Raw genomic sequence first — 16,676 nt, 5'->3', positions numbered from 1 at the left:
TGGGGTTGTTTATTAATTTCCTACTTTATCTCTCTCTTACTTGTAGATATAATAGTAATGACCATTCAAATCACATTTTCCTGTTTTTATTTCCTTTTGATCTTGAATAATTTTCAACATTAAACAAAAACCAATTATTTGTATTAATGTTATCATCAACTCTTTAATTATGTGATGTTCCAGCTGAATTAATTAGTACTGAGAAAGGAATAATAACTATTGCACAAGGCAAGACAGACTTTATTTTGAGGAATTGGATACACTTCTTATTTCTCAAATATCTAAATTTTAAAGTTTGTCCTAATTCTATATTTTCCCTGCATGTGAGTAATTATATAAAAATAAAGACAAATTCTAGATTCAAGTATAAAATACAAAAAAATTGGGTCTTCTGGGTCATAGTCCCATCATCAAATGTTTCAATTGAAATAGAAAAGACTGAAGTCAGAATCCACGTCTACATGAAAAAAATGATAATAATTAAGTAGCCACTAGTATCTGATCCTAAACTCTCCAATTACCCATTTTTATAAGATACTTATTAATGCTTTAAGAGTGGAATACCAATGCTTTCAAATAAAAACAAATAACTTGGCATCAAATTTATACTGTACCAAAACTTTTATTTTGAAGAATCTGAAAGAGATTATAAGGTTTTCAAAAAACTCACACCAATAGCTGTAACTTAGTGAATAACAAAATTATTAACAATTCCAAAATGCCTTTCCTCTTTTATTTAGATCAGTTAAATAGATATAACAATGTCAACAAGAAAATAAAGGTATTGTTATCATTATAAAGCATACAATTGAGGAAAAAGTCTGGCAATAGGCCAACATAATAACTGTGTATCTCCTATTGTATTATGTATGTAAATTACCTCCCTGTTGTGACAAAACTTACTAATTCAATAAGGATTACAGTGAAGATTACATGAACATCTTTGTCAATTTTAACATGGAAAGATCAGCCTCCAGAGTAAAAGGCAATTCAGCATGTAACTGTTGAAAGCAGCTATAACGTAGCTGACTACTCTGCAGTGCTATTTGTTGCCAGTTATGGAAACATCTTACTTTTTCCTCCTAGGATCAGATCAAGATTGCATACTCTGTTTAGGATATTTGAAATTGTTTTTTAAAAGATGTTGTTTAAATGAATATGCAAATTGCTTAACCACGTTATCCTGTTATCAGAATTAACTGATATTCAGTTATCTGAACTAAAAATGATAAATGAAACTAACTCAGTTTTTTTTCGCCTATGAGTTTAACAGATTTGTAAAATACTAGGGTGCCATCTTTCATAAGTGCAGAGAAGGAATCCTAGTATTCTGAAAATTGGTGTAGTCATAAGATGTCAGTATTTTAAACTCCATTCACTGGTGGGATCAGACTCATGTGTCTTATAGATAAATTGAATTAAACAGTTTGATATGTTGTGATTAACTGATGTACACTCTTAAGACTAGATGAAGTATATTGCTGAAATTATTTAGTAAGCAGAGAAAATTAAGAAAAAGGTTAGAAGTAACATTATTTAAAAAAATTTTTTCAATGTGATGCATTTGTTATTTAAATAGGGAAAACTAGGGACAGATTGGAAGATCATTTAATTAAGACATCTAATGAATGCTCTAAGATATTTTTTATACACAAATTGAATAATTTGACGTACCACAAACCTTATCTGAAATTATGCCTTACTGTTTCTTATGGATGGCAATGAGATAATATCTTGACACATCAAGTAATCACTGCCATATTTAGAGCATGAAAGGACACGGCAAAATCTACAAAACAAATGAAAGATGGCCAGTGCAGTGGTTCACTCCTGTAATCTCAGCACTTTGGGAGGCCAAGACTGGTGGATCACCTGAGATCAGGAGTTTGAGACCAGCCTGGCCAACATGACGAAACTCCGTCTGTACTAAAAGTACAAAATTAGCCAGGCATGGTAGTGGGTACCTGTAATCCCAGCTACTCAAGAGTCTGAGGCAGGAGAATCGCTTGAATCTGGGAGGCAGCGGCCAAAATGAGCCAAGATGGCACCATTGCACTCCAGCCTGGAGAACAAGGCTCTATCTCAAAAAACTAACGAACTAAAAAGAAGTGAAAGACAACATGTAAGGATATAGTTAAGTGAAACAATTTCATAACTACATAATAAAAAAAAAAGGTTCAGATGTGAGAGTCTTAGCGAATGTTAAGCTATGAGTAGAAAAAGCACAGACATGGCCTGACAATTCCTTCAGCACATCTATAATGACTTTTTTTTTTTTTTGAATACTCTATGTACCCACATTTGGAAAAGTTTTTAAGAAGGTTAACATCACTCTTCGCCTAATGTTATACATTATGTTTCAGGATATATCTTTAAAAATTGCTCTATTGCATATTTAAACCCATTTTGTTCTTCTAGGTAACACAATTAAGTCTCTAGTTATTAAAGGTTATCCACCAGATGTCATAAAATGTAATAAAAATGTAATGAAAAGTTGATGACAACATGCTATCAAACCCAAATCTGAAAATGTTCTGTTCAATTTCCATAACAGAGTGCCTTTCATGTGTGAATGGAAAATAAGTCTCAGTGACAAGGTGAAAAGTAGGACAAAAATGATTTCAAAACGTTAGTGAAACTAAAGTAATTGAAGCCCTAATTGTTTTTTGCCCATTGAAATTACTCTTGCCCATTTAAACTTAGGCCATAACTGTTCTGATCACATATAGGGAAAGATTCTGGCAAATTACATTGGTAAGTTTTCAAAATCTTTTAGCTGAAAGTTGAAATAAAATGTTAGTAATGCATAGGTTTTTAACTCCAAGTCAGAGATGCCATAGGTTTTAACACCAAGAGAGTTTGCAATGTGGAGACCTCCCACTGCCAATTGGACATTCTGGGTAACAGTGTTTTAAAGAATGAATGTAGTCAAAACAAATTTAGATATACTGATTACTTTAGCTTTCAAGTTAAGAAATTTCATTTGATAATGCTCTTTTTAGGCACTGAAAAAAAAAATCTTTAAAGTGTAAATAAGCCTTGGGAAGTTATTTCAACTAATGACAGTCCAAAAAGAACTGTAGCAGCAAAACTCCATGTCTGAAGTTTAGATTGATTGCCACTATAGAGTTTATAGCCTCTCTGAAACAAAGGAAATATCACCTTTTAATGTGAAATTACAATTTAATTTTATTAGCTGATGTTAACTATTTTTCTGACTTTTAATGAATCTAGAAAAATACTTAATGTTTATATATGTCTTCAGATATTATATATATTCATAAACTGAGCCAATAAAAATGGGTTACAGGATTAGATATAAATTAAATGGTACTTGCTTTTTTCCCTCTTATATATGTTATTGTAGATAAAAGTAGAAAAAGTTTCCTTTAGAAAAAGAAGAAACAATAATATAATCATTATTATCCTTTGATAGACTATACACAGACTGCTTGGCTGTGGCAGTTTGGAGACAGGATACCAGCTGATTGCAAAAACAGTCTGGGAATGTTCCCCAAAGACACTGGATCCAGAGATTTTGAGGCCCATGGGATACATCACCTCCCTAGTTTAATTTCAAAGTAAGTTTTACATTGCCATAGATATTTATATTAAAATAGGTTCAAGTTGTAATAACATGGCAACCCTCCAAACATTCCAAATTTAAAGTTTAATTTACCATTAAACCATTTAATTTTTTTAGCCCAGTTAAATTTGTACAAGGTTTAAATGTATACACAGTGAAGTTTTATTTTTATTTCCCCCCTCATATTTAGAAAGCAATGTTATACTCTCAGTTGATCTGGTTTTATCAAGTACTTCCAGTTATTATCAATTATTTTAATAAGTTAATTTTTCACTTTTGAATTTTATTTGGAAAAATATGGAACTATTATGAAAAAGAAGAGATCACTGTGTGGTCCATGATGTGTGTCAATTGTTCTTACGTGAGTAATCTGTTGTCAGTTCATTTCTCCCCGGAACAAAATATAGTAAAGTGACCACCAATCTTATGTGAAATTAGTCATAATAGGAAAGTCCATGTAATTATCATCTCCAACTTAAAAAAATGACAAGAAACACATATATTTAATGTGCTTCAGTGGGAAAGGATATACTTGTCATGAGAATAAATTTAATAAGATTTACATTAAATAATTTTGATGCAAGAGTGGTGTTTCACAAGAAGAAGTAAGAATGTGTGTGTATGTGTGTTTAAATTTTACTTTTATATTTTGGTAAGTTTTGCTCACAGATTATTTTTGGTGTTCTATAAAAGCTAAACAGATACGTAGTAATTAGGTGATTTTTAATTTTTTTATTTTCTTAGGAAGTATGGCTGTGATAATTTTCTTCTCTTTAAAAAATTCTGTTGTTTGAACTGTCTATAACCATGCTTTGAAGTAGCTAAATAACATGTATGAATAGACCTGCAAATTAGCACTTCGTTGCCTTGAAATCCTAGTTGCAAATTAGAGCTTGACCACACTAAATAAGAGCCATGCTGTTGCTCACTTAGTTCAACTTCAACAAATTTCCTTCCTAAAAACATTAGAAAGAAAATACAATGAAATAAGCCTTGATCTGTAACAGTTTCCAGAAATGAACTTGGTATATTTTAAAATCGGTTGTATAGGTTGTATATGCACAACTACAAGCTATTGCTTTGGTTATTGATGCTGCTAAGTGCTGCTGAATGTGGATGGGCACCCTTGTTTACTGGTATGGAGCAGTGTCTCCTCAATAGCAACATAACCTGTGGCCATAAATGCTTCAGTGGATGCAATGATTTCTTTATCTAGAAAACTCAATCTACCACCTAAAATATTTAGGAAAATCTTGGATTAAAACCACACACAAAAAAAACAATAAATCCGACCAGTTTCCAACATCTGTCCCCAAATCTACTTAAATTGCATCCCACACCCTGCCATCCTTTTCCTAATGATATGGGTATTATTTCAAGTTGTAATTTGTGTATATATCAGAGCCTAGATTTTATGAGGACATTGGTAAATACTTTAAGTTAAAAAAGAATAGATATTTTTAAAAAGAATATTCAGTATTAACCACTGGAATAAAGGGCTCAAAATTCAGGATATTGTGCTTATTCTTGTTTTGTTGTGTATTAATATGAAAACCATGATAAAAAGTAATTCTGAGTCTAAGCATCTCTATAACAGGTGAGGCCTCTACCTCACCTACCTCACCTTTTCAGTGGGATGATGATATCCATATAAAGAACCTTCAACACAAAATCCCAATTGTAAATGGAACCAGAAATTTTATGAAAAAAAATATATACGAATTTCTTCTGGCTATCTGCAGTGCATTTCTATAGTGATAAAGAAGTGAGTATGAATTAAAATGTACACTAAGTTTTTCTTGTTATGTGCAGCACACTTCTACAGTGACAAAGGAGTAGAAATTAATGAGACTTAATACTAGACAAATAATAATCTAATGAGAATAGAGCTGTTGCTCCATATAAATTAACATATTTAAGCCAGTCATTTGAAGTCTATGAGCTTATTTTTTTAACTATATTTCCTGTGTTTCTAATTTTTTTGATGTTTTAAATAAGAGACTACTTTAGTTTGCTATACATATAGTTATGCTAGTAGTTTTTACTGCAATTCTGGAGTTTTAAATTAAATAATTATTTTATGTTAAACATAAATTCAGATAAAATTTGAAGTATGATAAAGAGAGATCTCTTGTATTCATTACATAATTTCCCTCAGTGGTAACATCTTAACAACTATAGTATAATATCACAACAAGGATACTGACAGAAAAGTTCCATTACTGAAAGGATCCTTCATATTACTGTTTTATAGCCACATCTACTTTTCTTCTGGCCTCTGTCACCTCCTTAATTCCTGACAACCGCTAATCAGTTCCTCATTTCTCTAAATTTTGTCAACTTTAAGAATGTTATATAACTGTAACTAACATGTCACATAAAGTATGTGACCACTAATTTTGAGGAAATCTAATTTATCAAAATTTTTGTATGGAACATGCTTTCAGTGTCAAGACTAAGTAGTCTGTAGTCTGCTTAGGCCTAGATTCTGAAGACTTTTGTATGTTGTTTTAAAGTGTCATAGTTGTGGATTTCATGTAGGTCTGTGATGTATTTTGACATAATATTTTATATAATGTATGAGACATAGATTGCATTCTATTTTTTAACTATAGATACCCAAATTGCTCTAGCACCATTTGTTAAAAGCTTATCTTTCCTTCATTGAAGTGCTTTTGTACCTTCATTAAAAAAAAAAAAAAAATCAGGTGAGCATATTTATGTGGGCCTTTCTGGACACACTATACTGTTTTATTGATCTGATATTGATTCGAGTGTTTATCCCTTCAATATTAATTCAAATGTCAATAATGCAAAGGGTTGAGTACTCTAACTATCTCATGGTCTTGAAATGGTTAGAGTGCTGCCCCTTATTTTATATTCTTTTTCAAAATTGTTTTAGTAATTTTATATCTTGTGCCATTCTACATAAATATTAAAATAGTTTATATCTATATAAATATTACTGTAATTTTGACAGGAAAAGCATTAAACTTATATATCAATTTGAAGAGGGTCAACAATTTTGTCATGTGAGTCTTATAGTCCATGAGCATGGTATTTCTTTGCATGTATTTAAAATTGTCATTTCTATTAGCAGTGGTTTCCATTTTTAAGCAGGTAAGTGCTATACATTTCTGTTAAGAGTTATATCTAAATATTTAATTTATGTATTTCTACATGATATTAAGCTTTAATGTTAATATTAATATCTAATAATTGAAAATCTTTTTGTATTTTTAAATTTCAATATTCACATTTATTACTAGTATTTGGAAATACAATGGATTTTTGAATATGTATACTCCAAACTTGCTAAACATACTTATACGTTCTAGATATTTTTTGGTAGATTCCCTGATGTTTCCTTTTGGGACAATTATATAATTTATAATAAGGATAGTTTTGTTTCTTCCTTTCCTGGCTGTATGGCTTTATTATCTCTTTATTGCACTACTGCACTGGCAAAACCTTCTGGTTTTACATTGAATAAACCTGACTGCCATAGACATTCTTGTCTTGTTCTCGACTGTAAGAGAAAAACACCAAGTCTTTCATCATTAAGTATAATATTACCTAGAGGGTTTTTTTTTTAATATACTTTCTTTATCAAGATGATTTAGTTATCCCCATTCCTATTTTTTCTGGGAGTTTTTCTTATAAATATACATGAAATGGTTATCAAGTATTTTTTGGTGTGTGTACATTGAATGATATGGCCATGTGATTTCCCATGCTGACATTTTTCTCCTCTCCCTCTGTGACTCCAGTGACATTAATAACTTCTGTTATAGTCTGAGAAGCCTCTGAGCCTTTTTCTTTTTAGTCTGCTTTGTCTGTGATATTCAAATTGGTAATTTTTACTATTCTACCTTCTAACACATTAGTTTTTTCTCTGTTCTTTCTTTTCTGTGGATGCAGCCCATTGAGTTTCTTATTTCAGTTATTGTATTTTTTAGTTCTAAACTTTCCATTTGTTTTCTCTTCACATCTTCATTTCATTGTCAATACTTTCTATTTCTTTGCTGAGACTATAATTTGATGTGTTTGTTTCAAATGTGTTCATCATGGGTCATTAAAACACTTTTATGATGACTGTTTTTAAAGTTTTGTCAGGTAATTATTATGTCTAACATATTAGTGTTGACATTGATTCTTTGCATTTGGTTTGAGATTTCTCTGGCTCTTGGCATAATATATTTTTCTTTAAAATATGTATATTTTGCATATTATAAGACTCTATCTTACGATAAGTAAGATATTATCTTACTTAAGATATCTTACATAAGATATTATGTTTGCCCAAGCAGTGTTGTGAGTAGTACAACCTCTTCACAGCCATGTGCTATAGAAGTTAACTTTTCCCATCTGTCACATTTGACACCTTAGGAAGTGGACTCTTTGTTGCTGCTGTGTAGAGGTGGGAGTTGTGGCTACCCACTCAGCCTCCACTGACAATTCTGTGACTGGGAGATATAAGAGTGATGGGAATGGAAACCATGTGGGGAGTGACTGCTTCTCACATGGTTTCCACTGACATAATGAAGGAGAGTGATGATGGCCTCTCTTCCATTTTACTGTGGTGAAAGTCTTGAGTGTTTGCTAGGCCTCATCTAGCACTCTGACATCATTCCAGTGGTGAGAGGGAGGAATAATTTGTCATGGCCAGTTGAGGATGGAAACCCAACATTTCCGCATGGTCTCCATTGGCACAACAGGTATGATTCTATTATTGCTCATGGGAGATGAAAATTCTGCCTCCTGACTCAGCCTTTTCTGACACCACTGAAGAAAGCATCAAGGTGACCAGTTATTAATTTGTCGACAGTGGAAGTCTATTTTTGGTGGTGTGTATCTATTCATGTTTTAGAATTGCTGGCTTCTTTAACTCTAAGCTGGCAATATATGAGGCAAAAAGAAAACCTATGGAATTCTCCACCATGCCATTCCTTGTATCTTTGTTGTCTAGGCCATCTGTTTTCTCTCTACCTTACAGTCTTCTAGCTCTTCTTTTATATATATAATGTTCAGGAATTTTAGTTATATATAGAGATATCTACTCTGTCTTTCTGGAAGCAAAGTAACTATATTTTCTTTTTTTTGGAAAGTGAATTAAAATAAATCTTATGAGACAAAGAAAAATTAGTATTTCATTCATTATAATCATAATCAACTTATGACAAAAACAGCATTTGTAAATATGAGTTGAGGTGATGAAAAATATTAGTATCTAAGTGTCTAGTAAGAAATGAAAATGTAGTTATGCTGCTCAAGAATGGAACAGGTCTGGAAATGTCCATTCGAAAACTGTGCATATCACTAATTAGCCAATTGTGAAATGACTAAGACTATTTAAAAAGTATTTGGAAAAAAGGAAAAAGAAATACAGTATTTTTAAGATAAAACATAATAAAATAAATTGAGAAAGAAGAGTTAAAGAAAAATAGATGTGTTGTTTTTCCAAAATTTACCTAAAAACAGAAAATTTCATACTTCTATACTCTTCTTTAAACAGAGTTTTAAAAATACATAATAAAAAACTGATAAGCAGTTCTTATGATAAACTAGGATATGTGCTTCAAAGAACAATATTTGTCATTTTTCAGTGTATAAAAAAAAGTGCCTTAGGCTTTAAAGATGTTAGAGGAATCAGACACACATGCACACAAACACACAAGTTATTGCAAAAAGATGGAAATAAGTGTATATTCTATTTCTCAGTCTCCTTCTATTATGGCTCATCATTTAAGCAGTTTGGTAATATAATATCCTGAGTGTGAAGGCAAAGTAAATTCATTCTTCTAGATTTTTACTCCTTTGATTTTAAAAAATAAAATATTTACTCCTCTCATATCAATATCAGAAAATACCACTGACTTTGAAATCAACTTTAATTCTTCAGATAAATATATTGAGAGATATCTTTACCACTTCTGCTTTATGATATTCCGGCTTAGCACCAGTAAAGGCACATAATTTTATAAACCAACAAAGACAAAGAGAATAGTAGAGAGCATGACAACAAGTGCAAGACGTCAGTGAAATTATAGAAGAGTAAATCAGTTTAGAGTGTTAACTAATTTAGATGAGCAGTGAACATTAAAACCTAAGTGTTAAAGGAAAAGCCACATCTCAAAAAATCATATTGAATTGCAATGCAATACTCTAGAAAGTTTTATTTATTGAGTAAACAAATATCTCAAGATATGTGTGTAAATGGTAAGGCTGAAAAGCAGGACAGTTATTTAAAAGTTGATATCAGAACATATCAGAATTCATATTGTATCATCCCAAATCCAGGTAACTAGTACTCCCTAATCTAGAAAAATGATATTTCATGACCTACTCCAAAAATTATCTGGTTCCCACCAGACTTCCTACAATGAAACCTCTTTTCATCTATCCTCATCCACATACATACATCTCCAAATAATACTTAAAGACTCACCAGAAAGTTGAGTAAAGTCTTTTATCATAAATGACAAGGATGAAAGAAAAACAAAAAGAAAAATAATTAGAGAAAAGCAGAAACAATTTAGGAAATATAAACTATATATATATATGTATACACACACACGTACACATATACATGGATACACACAGACACACACACACCCATTATATTATTTGCAAATAAATATTTTATATTCTCAGAAAGAAAATAATTATATACATTTATGCTCACCTATATATATATTATCCTCAGAGAGATAATAGAACATATTGCACTGATGAAACATGAACAAGATATCATAAAATTAATAATAATCAGAAATAGAACTTATAGAAATTATACAATATAAAAATTTTAACATAGTTCAATAGATCGGTTAGATGGCAATATTCAGGAAGTCACCTGAAACCTAGAACAAATAAACAAAGACATACACAGCAGAAGAGTAAAGACAGGAAAATATAAGCTTCAAAAAAAGAAAAAAGAGAGGTGGAGCAAGATGGCCAAATAGAAGCCTCCAACGAATCATCTCCCCCACAGGAACACCAAATTTAACAACTATACAGAAAAAACACCTTCATAAGAACCAAAAACTAAGTGAGCATTCACAGTACCCAATTTTAACTTCGTATCTCTAAAAGAAGCACTGAAAAGCATCGGGAAGACAATCTTGCATTGCTGATGCTATCCCCTCCCCCATACCCCAGTGGCCTGATACAGAGAGAGAATCTGTATGCGTGGAGGAGGAAGAGCACAGTGATTTCCAGATATTGCATTAAACTCAGTGCTCCCTGTCTCAGTGGAAAGCAAAACATGACTGAACTCAGCTGAATCCCACCCATGGAGAGAGCATTTAGTCCAGCTCTAGCCAGAGGAGAATTGCCTTCTTTTTTTTTGTTTTGTTTTTGTTTGTTTTTTAATTCTTTAATTATAACTGAGTTTTTATGGACACATACAGAAAAATCAACTCATGGTGAGAATATTCCCAAGCACTTCCAGAGTGGTGATAGAAAATGGAAGCGGAGGCCAGGCATGGTGGCTCAAGCCTGTAATCCCAGCACTTTGGGAGGCCTAAGTGGTCAGATCACTTGAGGCCAGGAGTTTGAGACCAGTCTGGCCAACATGGTGAAACCCATCTCCACTAAAAATACAAAAAATTAGCTGGGCGGGGTGGTGTGCACCTCTAACACAAGCTACTCAAGAGGCTGAGCCCTGCCACCATTGGCTAAATTGCTCTGGGACACTACATAAACTAGAAAGGCTGTCTAGGAAATAAGGACTGAAACTTTTAGGCAAGTCCTAGTGCTGATCTGAGCTTAGAGTCAGCGGACTCGGGAGACTTAGGACCAGCCAGGGCAGCTAAGGGAGTGCTTCTGCCAACATTCCTTGAAAGCTAGGCAGCACAACTTATTGCTCCAAATCAGAACCCATCCTTCTGCTTGAAGAGAAGAAAGGGAAGAGTAAAGAGGATCGTTGACTTGAATCTTGGAAACCAGCTCAGTCACAGTAAGATGGGCCACAAGTCCCCCATTCCATGACCTAGCTTCAAGATGACATTTTTAGACACACTCTGCACCAGAAGGGAACTTGCTGCCTTGAAGGGAAGAACCCAGTCCTGGCAGGATCCAACAGCTGCTGATTAAAGAGCCTTGCACCCTAAATAACCAGCAGCAATACCTAGGTATATGATACCTATACACAATGGAGTATTATTCAGCCATAAAAAGGAATGGGATCCTGTCATTTGCAACAACATGGATGGAACTAGAGGTCTTCATGCTAATGGAGATAAGCCAAGCATAGAAAGACAAACTGCAGGTTTTAAGCTATTTGTGAGAGCTAAATATTAAAATAATTGAACTCATGAAGAGAGAGAGTGAGAAGCATGGTTACCAGAGGCTGGGAAGGATAGTACAGGGGTGAGGGAGGAAGTCAAATGATTAATGGGTACAAAAATACTTTGAAAGAATAAATAAGACCTAGTATTGGCTAGCCCAGATGGATGATTATAGTAAAAAAAATTTAATTATACAGTTACAGATAAATAAAAGAGTAGAATTGGATTTCTGTAACACAAAGGATAGATGCTTGAGGTAATGGATACCTCATTACCCTGATGTAATTATTATTCATTTTATGGCCATATCAAAATAGCTAATGCAACCCATCAATATATACTCCTGCTAGGTATCCACAAATATTAAAAATATTAAATATTAAAAAAGAACAAATATTAAAAAAGAACAATCAAGAAGTGAATGACACCAATCTTCAATATGATACACACACACATACACACATAGGGAGAGAAAGAGATTGGAGATATTAAACATTGATCCCTTCTGTATAATTCAAAAGAGGAGGAGATTCAAGAACAAGAGAAAAATAAAATTTATTTAATAGAATCTAAAACAAAAAGTGAAGCATAAATGTTCATATCTTATTAATTATTGTTAGATACAGAAGATTTAATGCAGAAGAGAAAGAAAGATTGAAAGAAAAGGAAAGAAATGGAAGAAAATAAAAAAGGTATCAACAAAAGGAGAGAAAAATGGTTAAAGATTTTTAAGCAATTCTTAATTATATTGAATACTAACCCTCATAGGATGACAATATGCATCAAGGATAAATATCACAAGCATACAATTTGTAAATGCAAGACAGAAAAAATAAATATAATAGTAATCTTAAAACTAATGGAATATCATATGATTATCTTTATTAGCTGTGTGGTTAAGATAGGAAATGCATGAAAAAGACAAAGAAAAAAAAAGCATAGGAACTCTGCCTGTGTCAAAGGATTTTAGGCCTACCTTGCACTATTTATTTTATATATTGAGGCAAAAAATTACTAATCTGTATTAGAGCCGAGAATTTCTTGAATTTGGAGATATATCAGTTTTCTTCAAATACAGGTAGTCATTACTCAAGGGAGTATATGATGATTTTTCATGAGACTCACAGGTCAGTATACTTTTGCAGGTATTCATTTCCTGATCCTGTTATTTTATTTACTCTTTTCTAAATTGACCTGCCAAAATGCTGCAATATTCGTTTTACTTTCCCATCTGCCCTACACAATCCTTCTTTTGCCTTTACAAAAGGAAGACAAGTCCCTGATTTATCTCAAAGTGTTAATATAGAGCATTGTGCTAGCATGTAAAAAAACACTTCAAGGCATCAAACCAAAAGTCAATTAAACATACGGATGTTAGTAGTAAGAAACTTAATGACAGAGAAACAAATCCCACTACAATTCAAGAGGTCTCCAATTTACAGTTTTCTACAAAATTAATTAAACTTAGGCTAACAAATGGTAGATGATGAAATAAATTTTATATTTTACTATGCCATTTTGATTATAAACTCTGTATAAAAATAATTGAGTGATATTATTGTACAAAAAGTCTGACCAGTACTACCTTTTTTTTTCTTTTCTTTTTCTTTTTGAGATGGAGTCTAGCTCTGTCACCAAGCTGGAGTGCAGGGGTGCAAGCTTGGCTCACTGCAACCTCTGCCTCCTGAGTTCAAGTGATTCTCTTGCCTCAGCGTCCTGAGTAGCTGGGATTACAGGCACGCACTGCCACACCCAGATGACTTTTGTATTTTTAACAGAGATGGGGTTTGACTAGGATGGTCTCAATCTCCTGACCTTGTGATCTGCCCACCTCGGCCTCTCAAAGTGCTGGGATTACAAGCGTGAGTCATCGCAATTAGCTAGTACTACCAATTTTATATGTGAAAACTAGTTCTTAAAATTTTCATTAATAAAAACGAAGTATAGAAATAAAATTCATGGAAAAGCCAGAAAAAATCTACCAAAACTAATATTTATTCATTAGCTGTATGTAACCTATTTGGAGAAAAAGGGAGAGAAAATGCATTTCAACACAATGCTAATACTTCATGTTTAAACATTATTTGGCAGGTTTCTACTCCTGGCTATAGCTGAGTATGTAATTCAAATCAGTCTTCTCTCGTTGAACAACTAGACAAGCTGGACAAAATATTTTAATGAACTTTCTTGAAGATTGTTTGAAGGCTTTAGTGAGCAACTGAGGCTGTGAATAATTGTTCAGACCAAGGTCCAGAAAAGAAGAAATATCTCAAAAGATGAACTTAGTTTTTAGGGTGACTGTTTAACTAGAGTCATTTGTCTGTTAACATATTGAAAGAAAAGCTGTGTGAGAAGTGCCAAGAAGCTGATCTGAGCTTTTAATAGACTTGTTGGTTTGAGGGGACAAAATTTAGATTCCAGAGCCTGGCAAGGAAAATATTCATTATTAATAGCTTTCTTGAATCTCATCTCCTCTTGAACTCTCAGCTCTCTTTATAATTTCATAATAAAGTGTTGTCAATATAAAAGGCAGCAGCAAGCCAGGACACCATATGCTGAGGGGCAATGGTAAAGGTAAATACATGGGTAATCTAAATTAATATGTATTTGATAAAAAATAGTAAAGACAAAGCAGCAAGATTTGAAATATATACTAACAATAATATAAACACTTGGAAAAATTGACTGTATACTGTGTCACAAAGGAGATCTCAACAATGTCAAAGTTACAAATTATAGTAAAAATGTTCTTTATACTATTTTTTTTTTCTTTTGAGAAAGAGTCTTATTGGAGTACAAAGGCATGAGCTAGGCTCACTGCAACCTCCACCTCCTGGGTTCAAGCAATTCTCCTGCCTCAGCCTCCTTAGTAGCTGGGACTACAGGTGTGTGCCATGACACCCAGCTAATTTTTGTATTTTAGTAGAAATGGGATTTCACTATGTTGGCCAGGATGGTCTCGATCACTTGACCTTGTGATCTGCCCTCCTCAGCCTCCCAAACTGCTGAAACTACAGGCATGAGCCACCACACCCAGCCCTTCATACTATTTTTAAAAAGGAAACTGTATGCAAATTTTAAATACTTGTATTAAATCATATTATTTAATATATAAAGTGTATATGAAATTCTCTCACTCTAGGCAGTAAATATAAAATTATAAACAGAAAAATACAAACAAAAAGTAATTGTATGCTTGTCTTTTCTCCTAATAAATAATTTATTGTTCTTCTGTTAGATGCAAAATAAAAGTTTCTCTGATGATCTTTTCCTTGTACTTTGCTTATGAAAAGAACCTACTGTCTGAATGCTGAGAAAATTAATTGAAATATTATAATTGCATATCCAAGGATAAACTATGGGGGTAGGGGGTCTACTGGCAAGGTGGCTGAATAGGAACAGCTCCCATCTGCAGCCCCTGGCAAGATAGATGCAGAAAGAATATGATTTCTTAATTTCCCATTGAGGTACCCAGTTAATCTCATTGGGACTGGTTGGACAGTGGGTGCAGCCAACAGAGGGTGAGTCAAAGCAGGTGGGGTGTCGCTTCACCCAGAAAACAAAGGGATCAGGGGAGTTTCCTGCCTTAGCCAAGAGAAACCCTGAGAGACTGTACCAGGAAGAATGGTGCATTCTGGCACAGACACTGCACTTTTCTCATGGTATTCACAATTGACAGACCAGGAGATTTCCTCCGGTGACTATGCCACCAAGACCCTGAGTTTCAAGCACAGAACTGGGTTCCCATTTGGGCAGACACTGAACTAAACTGCAGGAGGTTTTTTTTTTTAATACCCCACTGGCACCTGGAATGCCAATGAGACAGAATCATTCACTCTCCTGGAAAGGGGCTGAATCCAGGGAGCCAAGTGGTCTGGCTTGGCAGATCCCACCCCCACAGAGCCCAGCAAGCTAAGATCCACAGGCTTGAAATTCTCACTGCCAGCACAGCAGTCTGAGGTTGACCTGAGACCCTCAAGCTTGGTGGAGGAAAAGTCGTCCACCATTGCTGAAGCTTGAGTAGACAGTTTTGCAGTGTAAACAAAGCCACTGGGAAGTTTGAACTGGGCAGAGCCCACCATAGCTCAGCAAGGCTGGTGCAGACAGACTGCCTCTTTAAATTCCTCTTCCCTGGGCAGGACATCTCTGAAAAAAAGGCAGGGATTTATAGATAAAATTGCCATCTCCTTGGGATAGAGCAACTGGGGTAAGGGGTGGCTGTGGGTGCAGCTTTGGCAGACTTAAACATCCCTGCTTGACAGCTCTGAAGGAAGCAGCAGATCTCTCAGCAAAGCATTTGAGCTCTGTTAAGGGACAGACTGCCTCCTCAAGAGGGTCCCAGGCTCCCATGTATCCTGACTGGAAGACACCTACTAGTAGGGGCCGACAGAAGAGCTCTGGCTGGCATCATACAGAAGAGCTCTAGTTGGCATCTGGCAGTTGCCCCTCTGAAACAAAGCTTCCAGAGGGAAGAACAGGAAGCAACCTTTGCTGTTCTGCAGCCTATGCTGGTGATACTCATACAAACAGGGTCTGGAGTGGACTTTGAGCAAACTCCAACAGACCTGCAGCAAAGGGGCCTGACTTGTTATAAGGAAAACTAACAAACAGAAATGAATAATATCAATATCAACAAAAAGGATGTTCACTCAGAGAGCTCATTCAAAGGCCACCAACATCAAAGACCAAGGTAGATAACCACAAAAACGGAGAGAAACCAGCACAAAAAGGTTGAAAATTCCCCAAATTAGAATGCCTCTTCTCCTCCAAGGGAACGTAACTCCTTGCCAGTAAGGGAG

This window comes from Saimiri boliviensis, chromosome 3 (assembly GCF_048565385.1).
Source record: "Saimiri boliviensis isolate mSaiBol1 chromosome 3, mSaiBol1.pri, whole genome shotgun sequence".
Taxonomy (NCBI): Eukaryota; Metazoa; Chordata; class Mammalia; order Primates; family Cebidae; genus Saimiri; species Saimiri boliviensis.
The sequence above is the reverse complement of the archived record's forward strand: the minus strand, read 5'-3'. Positions refer to the sequence as shown.